The following is a 15,776-nucleotide window of genomic DNA, read 5'->3' as shown; positions in this document are numbered from 1 at the left end:
ATCTGTTGCCCAGCATCTTTGTGCAGGGTTACCTGTACTTTGCACTGGGGTAATGGCACTACCAACAGAGCGGGGCATAATTTCTTAGCTGAAATTTTAATGAAAAATGCAGATTCAGGTCAACTGAAACATTTCACGAATTTATGTCGATTTCACCAAACTGTTTTGATTAAAAAAAAATCCTACACTTAAAAATTCCAACAAAATTAAAACATTTTGTATTGATGTTTTTTGAAACATTTCACTTTTTTTCAATTCAGAAAATTGCCTTGCATTTCAAAACTTCCTTCAGTTTTACTAAAATAAAACGTTTTTAAACAGTTGGGACAAGCTAAACCTTTGTTCGACTTGAAGTGAAGCTTGGTTTTCATTTTTTACTTTTTGGTTTGCTGATTTTTTGTTTGAATTTTCAAATCCTCAGCCAACTCCCCGATCAGTTAATTATTCACACAGCTCCAACCACCCAACCAGGATGGCAACACTTGGACGTACTGTGCCCTTGCTTTGCACAGCTGTAAATGACCACACAAGGGGGCCTGATCTAACCCCCAAACACTGGAGAAGCTCAGAGAACCTCCGGTGTGTGCAGATGTGCCTGGCTCTACCTACCTACTTTGACTCTCACGGTGCTAACCCTGCATGGTGGCCTCTCTTTGTCCCTCGTCAGGGGATCAAGCATACGCTCCCAGGTTTCAGTTAGGAACGGACTCTGCTCTTTCCTCCCTGCCCTTCAAAAGGTTTTCGCAGCGGCTTCCCCACATTTCTGCTCTCGTTGCTGGTGCCATTCACTTCTGGAACGCCCTGCCCGGTCTCTGTGACATCCTCACCTGTGTTCCAAGCTCCACCTGGTGCAGGGCATTGTGCCTGATATGATCCAGCCAGCTGCAGTGCTCCCATCTCCCCCTTTCTCGGATGTGGGGACGGGCGATACCTCCTCTTGCCCACTGGGATGTTGCTGACGCATCTCGTTAGCCCACTACCATCTGTTGGGTCTCTGGGCCAGTGAGTCTAGCTGGCCCACAGTACACATTTAGCCAGGCTTAGCGGTGCCTCCTTGGGGGTTCCTACCCATCTCCTGTGGGAGAGGCTGCATGTTCACAGCCTTGGGCAACAGCCTAGCAACAAAGCTAACAATGTATTCGACCCACTGTCCATCTATTGTGGTATCTCTCGTCTGGTCCTGTGTGACACCTTCCCTCTGCCCCAGTTCCCCTTGGTGCTGGTAAGTCGTGGCTGGCATGGAGCCCATGTTGCAGGAGCCCCACCTGGCACTGATTAAACAGGGAGGGTGTTTTCCCCCAGACTCCTCGCTGCTCCAGAGCCAGGGGGACCCATTCCTTCCCAGTGCCCTTCAGGACTTTGCTCCGGCTCCTCCAGCTGCATCCCAGGCATTTCTGGTTTCCACTGGCTGAGCCAGTGAGGTTCTTGGGCCCCCTCTGGTGCCCAGACCCTGAATGTGCACTGGTACAACAATCAGAGAGCAAGGCTCAGCTGTGCTGTGTGCCCCGCAGAGCAAGCCAGCCTGCTTTGGGGATATTAACCTCTCCCCCTGAGACACAGCATGGGAGACAGAAGGCACTGCCCGTCACTATGCAGATGTTCTCCTAGTTACCTGAGCTCTCCTCAGAGCAGGGAGCCCCCTTGTCTCTGCTACAAGGCAGAGAAACTTGGGGCCTGATTCTCCTCTTGCTTCTACCAGGGTGAAATGGGCTCCCTGTGCTGCCATCAATTGAGTTCTGTGGAGTGGGGTTGGGGGAAGGGGCGAGGCAGGCCCTGCAGTGATGGCACCAGCAAACTAAACAGATGGCAAAGCTTTGGGGGCGGGGGGGGGGGGGGGGGGATTCAAATGAAATGGTACTGCAGAGGCTGGCACCATCCCGTGCTGCTATCTCTGGTGATATTGGGTGTTTTCTCTTAAAGCCCCAGCTCCTGGAGTCATAGAAATAAGTGAGAATCTCAGCGTTCATTGGAGGGCAATGGGGAACTTCTAGCCCTGAAGATTGTGGAGGAAAGCTGGATAAGATGACGCCTACAGGCTAAGACACCGAAGGGGTGTCAAACAGAACACAAATTCATCATAATATTTTTTTTTCCAAATCTTGTGATTTTTAAGCCTCTCCTGATTTTGGGGGCCTGATTCCTGAGTCTGGGGGGGCTGGGTTTTGTGAGGCAGAGGAGAAGGGGCACCTGGAATGGGGTAATGATCACCATGAGAAAGCTACCGTCTGCCCTGACTGCAAGAGGGCTGGGTGTGTCTCTCTGTGTCATTTTGTTCCTCTCCTCTCTGTGGCTTGCTCTCTTTCCTCTCTATCCTCCAGTCTCAGCGCTGGAGGGTGGCTTAGTCCAGGCCTCTGCAGGACATAAGGTGGAGTAAGACATAGGTTTGGACATGCTGGGGAAGATTGCTCTGGGTTCCTCTTTCTGCGGGTAGCCCCAGTGTGCTAGCCAGCAGAGGTCAGCCTGCGGAGGGAGGGTGCAGATTTGCTGCTGGAGTCGGCTAGTATCAAATTTCTGCCCCCTCTCATCTGTGAGCGAGTCAGAGAGCAGGGGAGGAACAGTGCTGTCCTAAGACCCATTCCCTCCCTCTGCTGATCCTTGCTCTGGGCTGGTGCCTGCTTCAGTCAGACAACACAGAATGCAGGCTTCCATCATGCTGGCTCTCTGGAGCTCACAGCACGGTGGAGAATAGAGATAGGCAGGAAAGGAGCAAAGTTTCTGAGGAATTCAGGTGCTGAGGGAGAAGGAAGAAGGGGTTGGAGGAGGCGCAAGCAAACCCGTCCAGCACATCACTTCTCATCGCCAAATGGCAGCGGGAGAGCACAAGGCGGATGAGAGTTTGACAAAACCCCTCCCCACTCAAAATGAGGTCTAGGGCCCTGGAACCCCAATGCTCCAGCCCCCCACCCAGCCAAGGGCTACAGCTGCTCAGCCTCTCCCCACCCAAGAGGAGCCCATGACATACCCCGCTCTGCAGCGCCTCCAAAAGGAAGGCCGGTGCCTTGATACAATTTCATCTTCTCCACTCCCCCCCTCACATTGGGGCTCTGAGGGCTAAGGGGGACTATGCAAAGGATTACTGTAAGGCCTGGGATCCCCTGAAGTCCCACTTAGTTTTAGTTGGGGGGTTTCACTAGGCCCAGTGCTGATTCTCTGCACAGGATGAATTTCCACCTACGAGACCAGGAGCGGAGCCCTCTTCCTTAGCCATCTTTCCACAATGTGATCTTGCTAAGATCCCATCTCCTCAGCACCCAAGACAGAAGGGGAGACCCCAGTGAAACCCCAGCTCCTCATCTGGATGACCCCACCAGCAAATCACTGCTATGGGGTTGAGCGTGCATGCAAGTCCCCTGGCCCAGCCTCCCTCTGCCTTGCCTGCTCCATCAATATGGGCACTGAAATGTACAAGCATCAGTGTCTCCCCACCCCCCACAGGGGTCTGATGGAGGCAAGGGAGGGACAAGCATCTTGTCAATTTTAGTACACGGGCAGCTGGCATGGAAGAGAGGCAGCAGGCAAGCATGCAGGGATGGCAGAGTGGGCATGATCCTGGGAGCTGGTATGTATAGGCATCCCAGGGAAGCCTGGGTAGTGTCAGCAGGCAGGCAGGGACTAGCTCATGTCATATTTTATTGGCGCGAGCGGGGGAGAATGGAACCGGACAATAGTGCCACACGATCCTCCCAGCAACGAGGTACTTAGCATTCTGCACCCTGCCTGTGCCTCCTTCCTGAGACTGGGAAGAGGGGCAGTGTTGGTCCAGCACATGTAGACAGCAGGCAGGGACGTGATTTCCTCTCACTCTCCAGGCAGCGGTTACCCTGTGTCCCCGGCACGCAGCATGATCGCTGATAGACGAGACATATTCTCAGCATCTACCTTCTGGGCAGGAGCCGTTGCTAGGAGACAGAACCCCGGGGAGTCTGTAGTGCCAGCGTGCTGATCCCATGGCGTCAGCGAGAATGGATGAAACCACTTGACGGCCCCGGGGGAAAGATGCCAACTCCTGAAAGGGCCAGCATGGAAAATGGCCCAGGAGGCTGCGAGACACTGGGTGGAGAACCACTCCTCGGTGCAGAGATCTTGTTTTCTGGGCACCGAGAGTGAGGGGGACGGGGGGAGGGAATGCTGGGAGACAGAGAGAAATTAGGTGAATCTAGAGAGAAGATTTCTTGAAAGGTTAGGCTCAACTGGGAGGGAGAGAGGGGGGTACTCTGAAAGAGGATTGTCCCACTATTCTTTCCCTAAGGCCTGGGGAAAGGTATCTTCCCCACCTTGTCACTGAGGGGACTAAAGGTAACATTGATGTTGCTTGGCAGCTGCTTTCAGGGGAGGCAGGGCTGGCTGTTTGAGGGCCATGTCAACTGGGGAGCAAAGCACAGGGACTGAGAGGCCCAATGCCTTGCTGCCACACCCTATGCAGCAGGTCAGTGACATCACAGCTCTTTGTCTTAGTTTCCCCATCTGTAAAATAGAGCTAATGTCCCCAGCCTCCCGGGTTTAATTCATTTCTCTTTGCCAAGCACTTTGATATACTTGGGTTACAGGGGCTATAGAAAGCCAGCATGGTACCAGTTTTCTTTCATGCTGATTATTTCTACTGGGAACTCAGCAAAAGCAGAACCATCCCTTGAATTTCCAGACTGCTGGGGCCAGTTTGGGTTTTTCTGGGACACAAAGGAAAATGATCCAGTAAGAAAGAGAGTACCAGAGTCCCTCTCTTCCTTGGCTTTCTGGAGCTTCAGCTTCTGGGGGACATCTGGGGAAACCTAATCTGAAATACAACAACTCCAGGGGAGAGTTCTAGTGGCTGGGAGGGTGGAAGGCAAATTAGAGATGAACCTTCACTGTGAAATAGGAATGCAAGGAATAGGGTCTGGTCCTATAGCACAGCCATGCCCGCTCATGCTTTACATGCAGAGGTTCCTATAGATAACACATTTAGGGTGTTGTTATACATACCAAGGCATCACGTTGAGTGAGGTTATGTAACAGCCCATTGCCTGGGGCATCAGCAAGGTTTTGACCCTTCAGCACCACAGCTCAGACCCCTCAAGCTAAAGAAGTAATTCCCTTATCTAGCAGCAGTGTTATCCTCTTGTAGTCACCCATTAGAGCAGGGGTCTCAAACTCCCAGACCGTGGGCCAACTGCGGCCTGCGAGCCTCCCCAATGTGGCCTTCGGGGCTCCAGCAGTTTTGGGGCCAGGTCTCTCCCTTGGCCCCACCTGCTGCCCCCGGGCACTCCCCCCCACAGGGGCCCCGGCAGCGCAGTGGAGCTGAGTGGCATCTGCCTGCTCGCTCTAGTGGCTGCCAGCCCCTCCCTGTGGCTCAGGGGTGGGGCGGGGCTGTGCCTCCATGCGCTGCCCCCACCCCAAGCGCTCCTGCAGCCAATGGGACGCTGCGGGGGTGGTGCCTGGGGGGCAGAAGCACGTGGCAGCCCCCCAGTCCGCCCCGCCTTGGAGCCCCAGGTTAGTGCCGCACCATCGACAGCCTCCCAGAGCCTGCACCCCCACCCCCTCCCCACAAACCCCCTCCTGCCCCCAAACTCCCTCCCAGAGCCTGCGCCCCATCCCCACACACCCCCATCCCCCAAACTCCCTCCGAGGGCCTGCATCCCCTTTCCACATACCCCCTCCCCCAAATTTCCTCCCAGAGCCTTCACCCCATCCCCACATACTCCCAGCCCCCAAACTCCCTCCAAGAACCTGCACCTCCTCCCGACACACACACCAGCCTCCAAACTCCATCCCAGAGCCTGCATCCCAGACTCTCTCCCCCACCCAAACTCCCTCCCAAAGCCCAACCTCTCACCCCTTCTGCACCCAAACTCCCTCCCAGAGCCTGCACCCCAATCCCCTACCCCAGACCTCCTCCCCCACCCAAACTCCATCCCAGAGCCTTAGGCAGGTGGGGGGGTGGAGTTTTTGGGGGGCAGGTTCTGGGTGGCATGAGTGACATTGGCCCACTGGGAGGATTTGAGGACTGGCACTGGCCCTAAGGTAAATTGAGTTTCAGACCTCTGCATTAGAGGGAGATGTGATGCAGATTCCACCAGTATGTTCCAGTCAAACTAGAGTTCTGGGACACCTCATTTGCAAAAAGATGTCAACAAATTAGGGGGAAGATACAGAGCAGGAGGACCAAAGGGAACAAGCGACTGACTCATAAACAGGGCAGGGGGGAATAATGAATTTTTCCGGTCAGTGACCAAACTGAAAAATCAAAAATCATTATCCTTTCAGCTTGGACTGAAATGACAAGTTTTGGTTTTTCTTACCAAAATGAAAAAAATAATTTGAGGTCAATTAAACAGCTTGTTGGACCCAAAACGTTTTGTTTTGGATTTGGGTGACTTTTACCCCTTTTTTCTTAGTAGTTAAATTAAATTTCATAACAAAACAACATTTAAAAAAAAAAGTCTAAGCAAAACATTTAGATGTTTGGGGAATCTGCCCTATCCCCCGCCACCCCATTTTTATTCAGCCTAAACTTTTTTTCAAATTTGCAACTGGTTCCCGGTGACATGAAACTGCATTTTTTGGTGAATAGACTACAGTAAAACCTGCCAAGAATGACTGTATGGGGAAGGGGTCAGCATCTCTAAAGTCACCGTCCTCCCATTGAGGTGTGTCCTATTGAGGTGTCTAAATATGTGCTTCAGAGCCTAACTTTAAGTCTCCTGTGAAGGTGACTCACTGCCAAAGCACTCCCTTGTGGCCAGGTGTGGTGTGGTGGCTCTCTCCCCATCAGGTGCTCCACACCAATGGTCATTCTGGTGTTGGAGTGGGCTCTCCTCCTGTAACTCGGCCCTCTGGCCTGGTCATGATTTAGTCCACCCCCTTCTGGGGTAACAGATGGTCCAACCACAAACAGTCCAGATGTCTTCACACAAGATCTTTGGCCTCCACTCTTGGCCCTCTGTTCCTCACGCTCTTCTCTGGGGACTTTCCACTCTCTTTATCAGGGGCCAGGACTCTCAGGACTTTCCCCGGGATCCATTAACAAAACCCCAAACTTACAGTATATGAACTCCAAACAACTTCTGCCCTCCTGGGGCTTGACTGCTTCTCCTTCTCTACTGCTCTGTTCCTCCTCTGAGCACCTCCCACATCTCTCTCCCTGGTAGTCCAAAGTCTGCCCTTTTAACGGGAGGACCACAGGAGCCAGTCTACTTCCAGTGGCTCCTTTATTCCTCCCCTGGCCTCTTGCCAGACTTCCCTAGTCAGGAAAGGAGCCAATTCTCTCCCTGGGCTTTCTCCTCCACAATGCAAGCTGTCTCACAATAGGAGACACCAACTTAAGAAAACCAACCCAGCCCTAAGCCTGCCTCTTGTCACCAGGGAAGGACAAGAGAGAGAATTGTGGTTGTTCTGGCTTGTCGTGGCATTGTAGTTCCTTCCTGTGTTGCCCCCCTGCTGACAGTTGCTTCAGTCGCCCAGTGGTCCAGCTCTTCTCACGATGCAACTCTCCAGCCAGGTCACACCGTTGTCCCCACCCCTTCTGGGGTAACAGAAAGTCCAACGGGAGGAAAGGCCAATCCCTCTGTCTGGTGGCACCCTCAGTTCTGGGCAGAGATCTGTACAACTTTTCTCAGAGGTTCCAATCTCCTTATTCCTGTCTCAGGGGCTACATGCCAGCTTTCTAGTGGCTGGCAGGGGAACCTCCACCCCCCACACACTGGGGTCCTGTTAAACCCATTATGTCATAGGGTGGCTGTGGTCCCCAGTCAGGCCCTCCCAGTGAAAACTGTGGCCATGTTCTGCTGACTATAGAGTGCAGACCTCAGAGCTCATTCCTGCTCTGATGTTGCTGGATTGGCAGCAGGGGTGGATTTCCCTGTATGTGTCTTTCAGATACCGGATTCCCTACCCAGAGAGGGGCAGGCCCCAGGGAAGGAACCACAGGGGCACACCAATTTCATTCTGCCCCTACCCAGTAGTGGCCATTAAAACCAAAAAGACCACTCTCATGCTTACATGCTTTGCCAGATCGGGTCCTATGTCATGATCTCAGGGGAGTCATGGGATTAATAGCTGAATGCCTGCTTGTAATATTTCAAAGGGATTTGAGAAGGTCCTGCAGACTCTACATATTACATGGCAGATGCTGAGAAGAGGGAGCGATTGATTCTCCCCTTCTCCATGCTACCACTAGCTCTGGTGGTCATGTCTGTCTGTCTGTAGGGACATCTGTCCCATATAGATAGGGGGACCAGATAGCAAGTGTGAAAAATCTGGACAGGTGGCGAGGGTTAATAGGCACCTATATACAACAAAGCCCTGAATATCGGGATGGTCCCTATAAAATCAGGACATCTGGTCACCCTACATATAGAGCTAGTCTGTCCCTGTTATTCACTGCCAGCACTCATCTCTCTCTGTTTCCATTATGACATGGCCTTTGTTTGAACTTACACATAAATTCCCCATGTCCCATTTCCTTACATAGATGTACATGAACATACAGGATCCTTAGAAGCACAGTCGGTCTTCCCAGAAATACACCCCAATCTATTGACTTACATCGAGAGAGAGAGAATCTAATGCCATGTAATATATTAATGTTTATTATTTAGATTTCAATAGCACCCACAATGAGCACTTTCCAAACACAGAGGAAGACACAGTCTCTGCCCTGGAGGCCATACTGTCTAAAGAACAAAGACAGGCAATTGGAGGGGGGAGTCACAAAGCGACTGGGGGGAAGGAAAGGGGTATGGCTTGTTAATCCCATGGACAGTCTCCAGTCCCCATCTCCATCCTCAATCTCCAGTTCAACCCCATCCTCCTCTCCCCTTGCCAGTTTGCAGATTAAACTCCACTGCCCTTGTACCCCCCCTCCCCCGGCCCTGCACCGAGTTCCCTCCCTTCATATAGATGAGCGGCTCAGGCAGAAGATAAATAAATGGAATAGATAAGATGGGGACTTAGCTTGAGTCTTGCAGGCGCCATGGAGGAGGCTGATCTTCATGAGGGATTTAAACAAGGATTTGCATTTAAATATCTCCCTCTCATTACAGTATGTCAGATCTGAACTAATTTCCTTTCCCGGTACAGCCTCTCTGGCTCTGTGATGCCCCCTGCCCTCGACTCCGTGCACCTGATTGTGGCATGGCTGGCTGTGGCTGTGTCTTCAGGGACAGCAGTGTACAGCAATGGAGGGAAGATGTGTCAGCACCGTTAGGACGGAGGCCCTGCTGTCACAGTGCTTCCAATGCGCCATGTGTGAAGGAAGCTAACTCCTCTCCAGCCTTATTAAAAAGTCGCTACTGAACAATCTGGGGCTTTTGAGTTCTCTTTCCTGCTCTCATGCTGGACTGGCCATGAATGCAGGGACCATCCACATTGGGTCTTTCCCCTGGTTTCCCAACCAACATCCCAAAGTGGGCACATGTTTTTAATCAAGGCTATGCCATTCTTGGCTGGAGCTGTTAAGTGGAGACTCTTTATGTGTCTCCAGGAGCAGGGCAGTCGGCTTAGTACTCCTAAGGAGCAGTAGGTATGCTCTGTGGAGCAAAGGCCATTCCAAGGAGGAACCACACCCCATGGAGGTGCATATGACCTCCCATTGAGTTATGGCATAGGGAGCACTGCACCAAGTAGAGCTCCCTAGCTTTGTGTTAGGATACTCAACTGGGCCTATTGTCTTTGGCTGGGATTTTCAAAGACATCTGTGGGACTTGGGTACCCACCTCCATGGGATGTGAGTGCTCAGCTCCCCCGGGCTCCTTTGGAAATCCAACACTTAGGTGCAGGCATTCAGTATTCATTATTATGATCCAGATAATTTGCATCCAAGAGCTTTAAAAGAGCTGCCCATGGTGCTCATTGGACCATTCATGTTGATTTTCAATACGTCTTGGGGCTCTGGAGAAGCTCCAGAAGACTAGAAGAAAGCTAATGTTGTGCCAATTTTTAAAAAGGGTAATTATAGACCTGTCATTCTGACATTGATCCTGGGAAAAATAATGGATCAGCTGATACGGGACTAGATTAATAAAGTATTAAAGCAGGCTAATGTAATTAATGCAAATCAACATGGGTTTATGAAAATAGATCTTGTCGAACTAACTTGTCTTTTTTTATGAGATTACAAGTTTTGATTGGTAAAGGCAATAGTGTAGTTGTAATAGACTTCTATAAGGCATTTGACTTGATACTGCACCACACTTTGATTAAAACACTAGAATGATATAAAATTAACAGGGCACACATTAAATGGATTAAAAGCTGGCTAACGGATAGATCTCAAAATGGAACTGTAAACAGTGAATCATCATTGAGTGGATGTGTTTCTAGTGTGATCCCACAGGGATCAGTTCTTGGCCTTAAGCTATTTAACATTTTTATTAATGACCTGGAAAAAATATAAATTCATCACTGATAAAGTTTGCAGGTGACACAAAAATGGGGGAGTGGAAAATAATGAATAGGCCAGGCCACTGGTTCAGAGCAATCTGGATCGCTTTGTAAACTGGTCACAAGCAAAGAATATGTATTTTAATACGGCTAAATGTCAGTGTATACATCTAGGGACAACAAATGTAGGTCATACTTACAGAACGAGGGACTCTATCCTGGGAAGGAGTGATTATGAAAAAATGTAGGTGTGGGGATGGATAATCAGCTGAATGTGTGCTCCCAGTGTGACACTGTGGCCACTGTGCAGGGGACTAGACTAGAAGACCTCTTGAGGTACCTTCCAGTCCCACAATTCTATGATTCTATGAAAAGGGCTAATGTGATCCTTGGATCCATAAACAGAGGAATCTTACGTCTCAGTAGAGAAGTTATTGTACCTCTGTATTTGGAACTGCTGTGACCACTGCTGGAATCCTGTGTCCAGTTCTGGTGCCCACAGTTCTAGTAGGATGTTGATAAATTGGAGAGGGTTCAGAGAAGAGCCATGAGAATGATTAGTGGATTAGAAAACCTGCCTTACAATGTCAGACTCGAGGAACTTAATCTATTTAGCTTAACAAAGAAAAGGTTAAGGGGTGACTTGTACTTATGTAAGTGCTTATGTGGGGAACAAATATTTAATAATGGGCTCGTCAATCAAGCAGAGAAAGGTCTAACATGATCCAATGGCTGGAAGTTGAAGCTAGACAGATTCAGGCTGGAAATAGGCATACATTGTTAACTGGAAGGGTAATTAACCATTGGACAATTTACCAACAGTCAAGGTGGATTCTCCATCACTGGCAGTTTTTAAATCAAGATTGGGTGTTTTTGTAGAAGCAATTCTCTAGAGATTATTTGGGGGTAGTTCCCTGGCCTGTGCTATGCAGGGGGTCAGACTAGCTGGTCACAATGGTCCCTTCTGGCCTTGGAATCTATGAATCATTGAGAGGGGAAAAGAGGAGCAGATAGCTGAGTTCCTCCCTCCCTGTGCAAGCAACAGTAAATCACAGAAGAGTGAATTAGGTTACTCAGGGGGGCCAGTTGGAGGAGGGGACATCCAAAGTCCATCCCCCTCATTGCTTAAGGGAGAACAACAGAACACGGTGGTCGGGTACTCTACTGATGTCACTTTGTTCTGTGACAGGCCCTCAAAGGGACCAGCACTGTGTTGTGCTTTCTCAGGCTGATCGCAATAGCAGGTTGGCAGTGGGTGAGGAGGGCTGGTGTGTGCGTCCTGAGAACAGGCTTATTAATAGTACATGGGAGAATTAACTAGCAAATCTGTAGCAATCTCTCAAACACTTGGATAGCTATTTACCTGTCCTGGAAGTGTGTTCCCACCTGATGCTTATTATTTATTTATTGTGTGTATTCACAGCAGGGAAGATGGAATTTGGATAGGCGTCCTCAAGGATCTCAAAATGTAATTGTCAAAAGAGGTAGAATGGGACTCCTCAGCTGGGGGGGAGAGAGGGGTGTTTGTAGTGGGGTCCTGCTGTGATCGCCCAACGCTAGTCAACATTTTTTACCAGTGATCTAGAAGAAAATATTAAGTCTTGCTGCTCAAGTTTGCAGGTGACAAAGGCTGGTGGAATGATAAATAATGCTGAGGAGAAGCCATTGACACAGAGTGATCTGCCCCACTCAATAAGTTGGGTGCAATGAAATGTGATTTATAATGTAGTGTAGCTCCAGGCATGGCATTATATGCAAATTACAGTACTGCCAAACCCAAGTGTTCAGAAATCTGGGGCTAGCCTCCCAAATTTCATGAGAGTGATTTAAAAATCACTACATTTTACAAAATAACGGTGTGTGGGATCTTTCTATTTGCCTTCTGGTTTTTGAGCCTTTAGGGGTCACGTATTCAGGCTTTTCTCCAGAAATATGAGTGCCAGAAACTTGCTTTGTTTTTTTAAATGCAAACTGAGAATGTCACATAATCTCTGGACTCCAGGAGCTGAGGCTTTAAGAAAAACAACAACCAGCATGAAAGTCAGCAACACTGAAATTATGTAATTGCAGAGAGCGCAACTATTTAATGGGGGGGGGGGGTTAATAACCGTTGAAACAAATTACCAAGGGAAGGGGTTTTCTCTCCATCACTCATCAGTATGCTCTAGTTTGGTCAGAGTGATTGCGTTAAATGCAGCAGGGATCATTGGGTAAAGCTGTATGCACCAGGTCAGTGGTTATTAACCTGCGACCCAATCAGCACACAGCTGCGGCACATGTGACATCCTCAGGACCATACAGGTAGTATATATATTGTGTGGCTGCAGTCCACGTAACACATAGGGAGCTGTATATATGGTCCACAATGGTAAATAGTCTAGTCCAGTTGTTCTCAACCTATCATCAAGGTTCCTTCTAGCCTTAAAATCCATGAATCTGGAACAGCCTCCAAGGAGAGCAGTGGGGGCAAAAAACCTGACTGGTTTCAAGACTGAGCTTGATAAGTTTATGGAGGGGGGACATGATGAGACTGACTATAATGGCATATGGCCCATCCATGAATGCTATTAGCAAATATCTCCAGTGGCTGGAGATAAGACAGGAGAAGGGGAGGGCTCTGAGCTCCTACAGAAAATTATTTCTCAAGTGTCTGGCTGGCGGGTCTTGTCCACATCTGATCGCCATATATGGGATCAGGAAGGAATTTTCCCCCAGGTCAGATTGGCAGATACCCTGTGGGAGGGGGTTCGGCTTCCTCTGTGGTGTAGGGTACGGGTCACTTCCTAGTTTGAACTAAAGTAAATAGTGGATTCTCCGTAACTTGAAATCTATAAATCAATATTTGAGGACTTCAGTAACTCAGCTATAGGGTTATGGGCTTATTACAGGAGAGAGTGAGTGAGGTTTTGTGACCAGTGGTTCTCAACCTGCGGTCCAGTCAACACAGAGCTGCAGCCCATGTGACATCCTCAGGGTTTGCGGCCCACAATGGTAAATAGGTTGAGAACCACTGGACTAGATGATCATGATGGTCCCATCTGGCCTTAAGGTCTGAGTCTACAATCCATATTTTCTGGAATTTTTGATGTCACCAGCAGCTCATCTTGAAAAGCTGGAGCAAGGAATGCATGTGAGAGACTTGATTTTCCTGTCTCCACTGCACAGTTGCATGTCAAAGTCTGACACCCTGTGGAATAGAGCAGTACTGTAATGACTACAAGTGGGAAATCCTCAGCTCTTCGGCACTGCCTTTGTTTCTGAACTGAGCTCTGTGTTCTAATGTAGTTGTTCATTGTTTCCTTTGCAGAGACATTCACAATGAACAGTCATTTGCTCATCACCTGGTTTTGGGGTAATGTCCTTCTCTGGCATTTTACTGAATTTTGCAGAAATCGGTTTCTTCAGGCTTTCTTCCCCTTGCCTCCCATGCGGATAAATTGGAAATAATCCCCAAATCAGAGCAAACTGTAGCAGGACGTGTGCTGGTTTGAACTGGGCTTTGGGAACACTGTTCTGTATGAATAACCTGACTAGCTTAATCTTAATAGCCTATCTTTTGTGCATATAAAATTTTGGCCAGGGAACGTCACTTATTGGATAATTTGCCTCAGTATAAATCTAGAATCTCCATTGAAGTCAATGAAGCTGCTCCGGATTTATGTGTGTGTAAATGAAAGCACCACCTGCCTTGTGGTCTCCTGTTCTGAATATATTGCTTGTAAGAATAATATCTAGCTCCCTTTTCATCAGATCTCAAAGCACTTAACTCTATCTAGAGTGTGAATTTCACCTGGAGTGTGAATTTCCAACCACTGAGTCACTGACAAGGCCAGCTTCTTGGATGCAGTCAGGTTCTTGGATGCAGTCAGGTTCTTGGATGCAGCACCTTTATGGCCAACCATGGGCTCAGTTCTTGGTTCTGTTAAGAAAGCAATGGGGAAAGAGATTCCACTTCCCTGATCCTGGGGCCACCAAGCGCTGGAGCAGCTCCCAGCACAAGCTTAAGGACTTCTCCAAGGTACACCATCTACAGTGGTCCTATAGGCATTGACCTCAGTTCTCTCTGAGTGCCCCCTATACACAGCTGACCTTGATAGACTCTGCCACCCAAAGATTCCTCTGCACTGGGGGGAGCCCTCGTCTGCCCCTTTAGGGTAGCTTTCTTACTGCTGAGACAATATGAAGCAGGCAGAGCAGGGATCAAGGGTCTGACCCCGTAGGTGGAGCTTGGCTGTGGAGCTGGTGTATCCTGCCTGGCTGTGCAGCTGGTTTGAAAAATGCTGAATTTTGAATTAAAAAAAATATGTATTATACACATTTCCCCATTTTTCACCCCGCTGTAGCCAGGAGGCTTCCCTGTGTGGAGGGCGACAGAGCTGGGGTAAGGGCATTTCTTCCATGCCCTCACTTCCTGCCGTGGCACGGCTGGAGCAAAGGAGATCTAGCCAGAGCTGCTAGATCTGTGTGGATGTTGCTCAGCCAGGCTTGTTGTGACCTGCTTAGATGAGTCCCAAACTGGCTGCCAAACCGTGGATTCACTTGCAGTGTGGACAGGGCCTAACATGCAATGGTGACATTACTGGCTATAAACCACGGTTACAAGCTGTGCCCAATTCTCCCTTGCCATGCACCTCCTCGAAACACTATCCCATGAAGCATGAAGAGCGCCACCTACAGGCTGGGAGTCTTAAAATTCTACCTGCCCAGAAGGGTGGATCCCACTGAATAAGACTGAGTTCCTGTGAGAAGGATGCTTCATTCCAGTAGGACAAGGTGCAATGTTGCAACGGCAGAGCTGCAGTGATCCTTGACCCCATTTCCGGCAGCCTGTGATGCTGCTTTAGAATTCTTTTCATCCAAATACTGCCCAAGCCTCCACTGCTTAGCTTGTGCTGCCTGACAAGATCCTAGCCCCAGGTGCTATACCTGCAGGACGTACACATTCAAATTGCAAACAGTGCTTCTGTGGGCATCATAAAAGCCATACATCTCTGACAGAGCATTTGAAGTGGGGCTTAATAAGTCTGTCTCTAAAGTTACCTTCCTTCCAGGAAGCATGCAGTCAACAGCACTTTGATGGTTTTTGGCAAGTGGCAGAGAGAAACTGTGCTATTCTTGTAATCTCTTCTCCTCCGCCTTGACATGCTTTAAATGTAAATGGGACCATTTACCCATTTTTGTGTCCAGACAGTCAGTCTGTCAGCACTTTAGTGTATGAATTTATCTTCCAAATTAAATGAGTAAATGGTGCAAACGTACTGGTATGCAGCTGTATGCTCTCAGGGCTGGATTCTCAGCTCACCGCAGGAATCAATGGAACTACATCAGTCTCTGCAGAGAATCAAGCCTATATTAGGCAGGGTAGGTGGTCCCCATGGAAAGCCTGAGTAACCACCATCCTGTGGCTCTTTATACAG

This window comes from Trachemys scripta, chromosome 8 (genome assembly GCF_013100865.1).
Source record: "Trachemys scripta elegans isolate TJP31775 chromosome 8, CAS_Tse_1.0, whole genome shotgun sequence".
Lineage (NCBI taxonomy): Eukaryota > Metazoa > Chordata > Testudines > Emydidae > Trachemys > Trachemys scripta.
The sequence above is the reverse complement of the archived record's forward strand: the minus strand, read 5'-3'. Positions refer to the sequence as shown.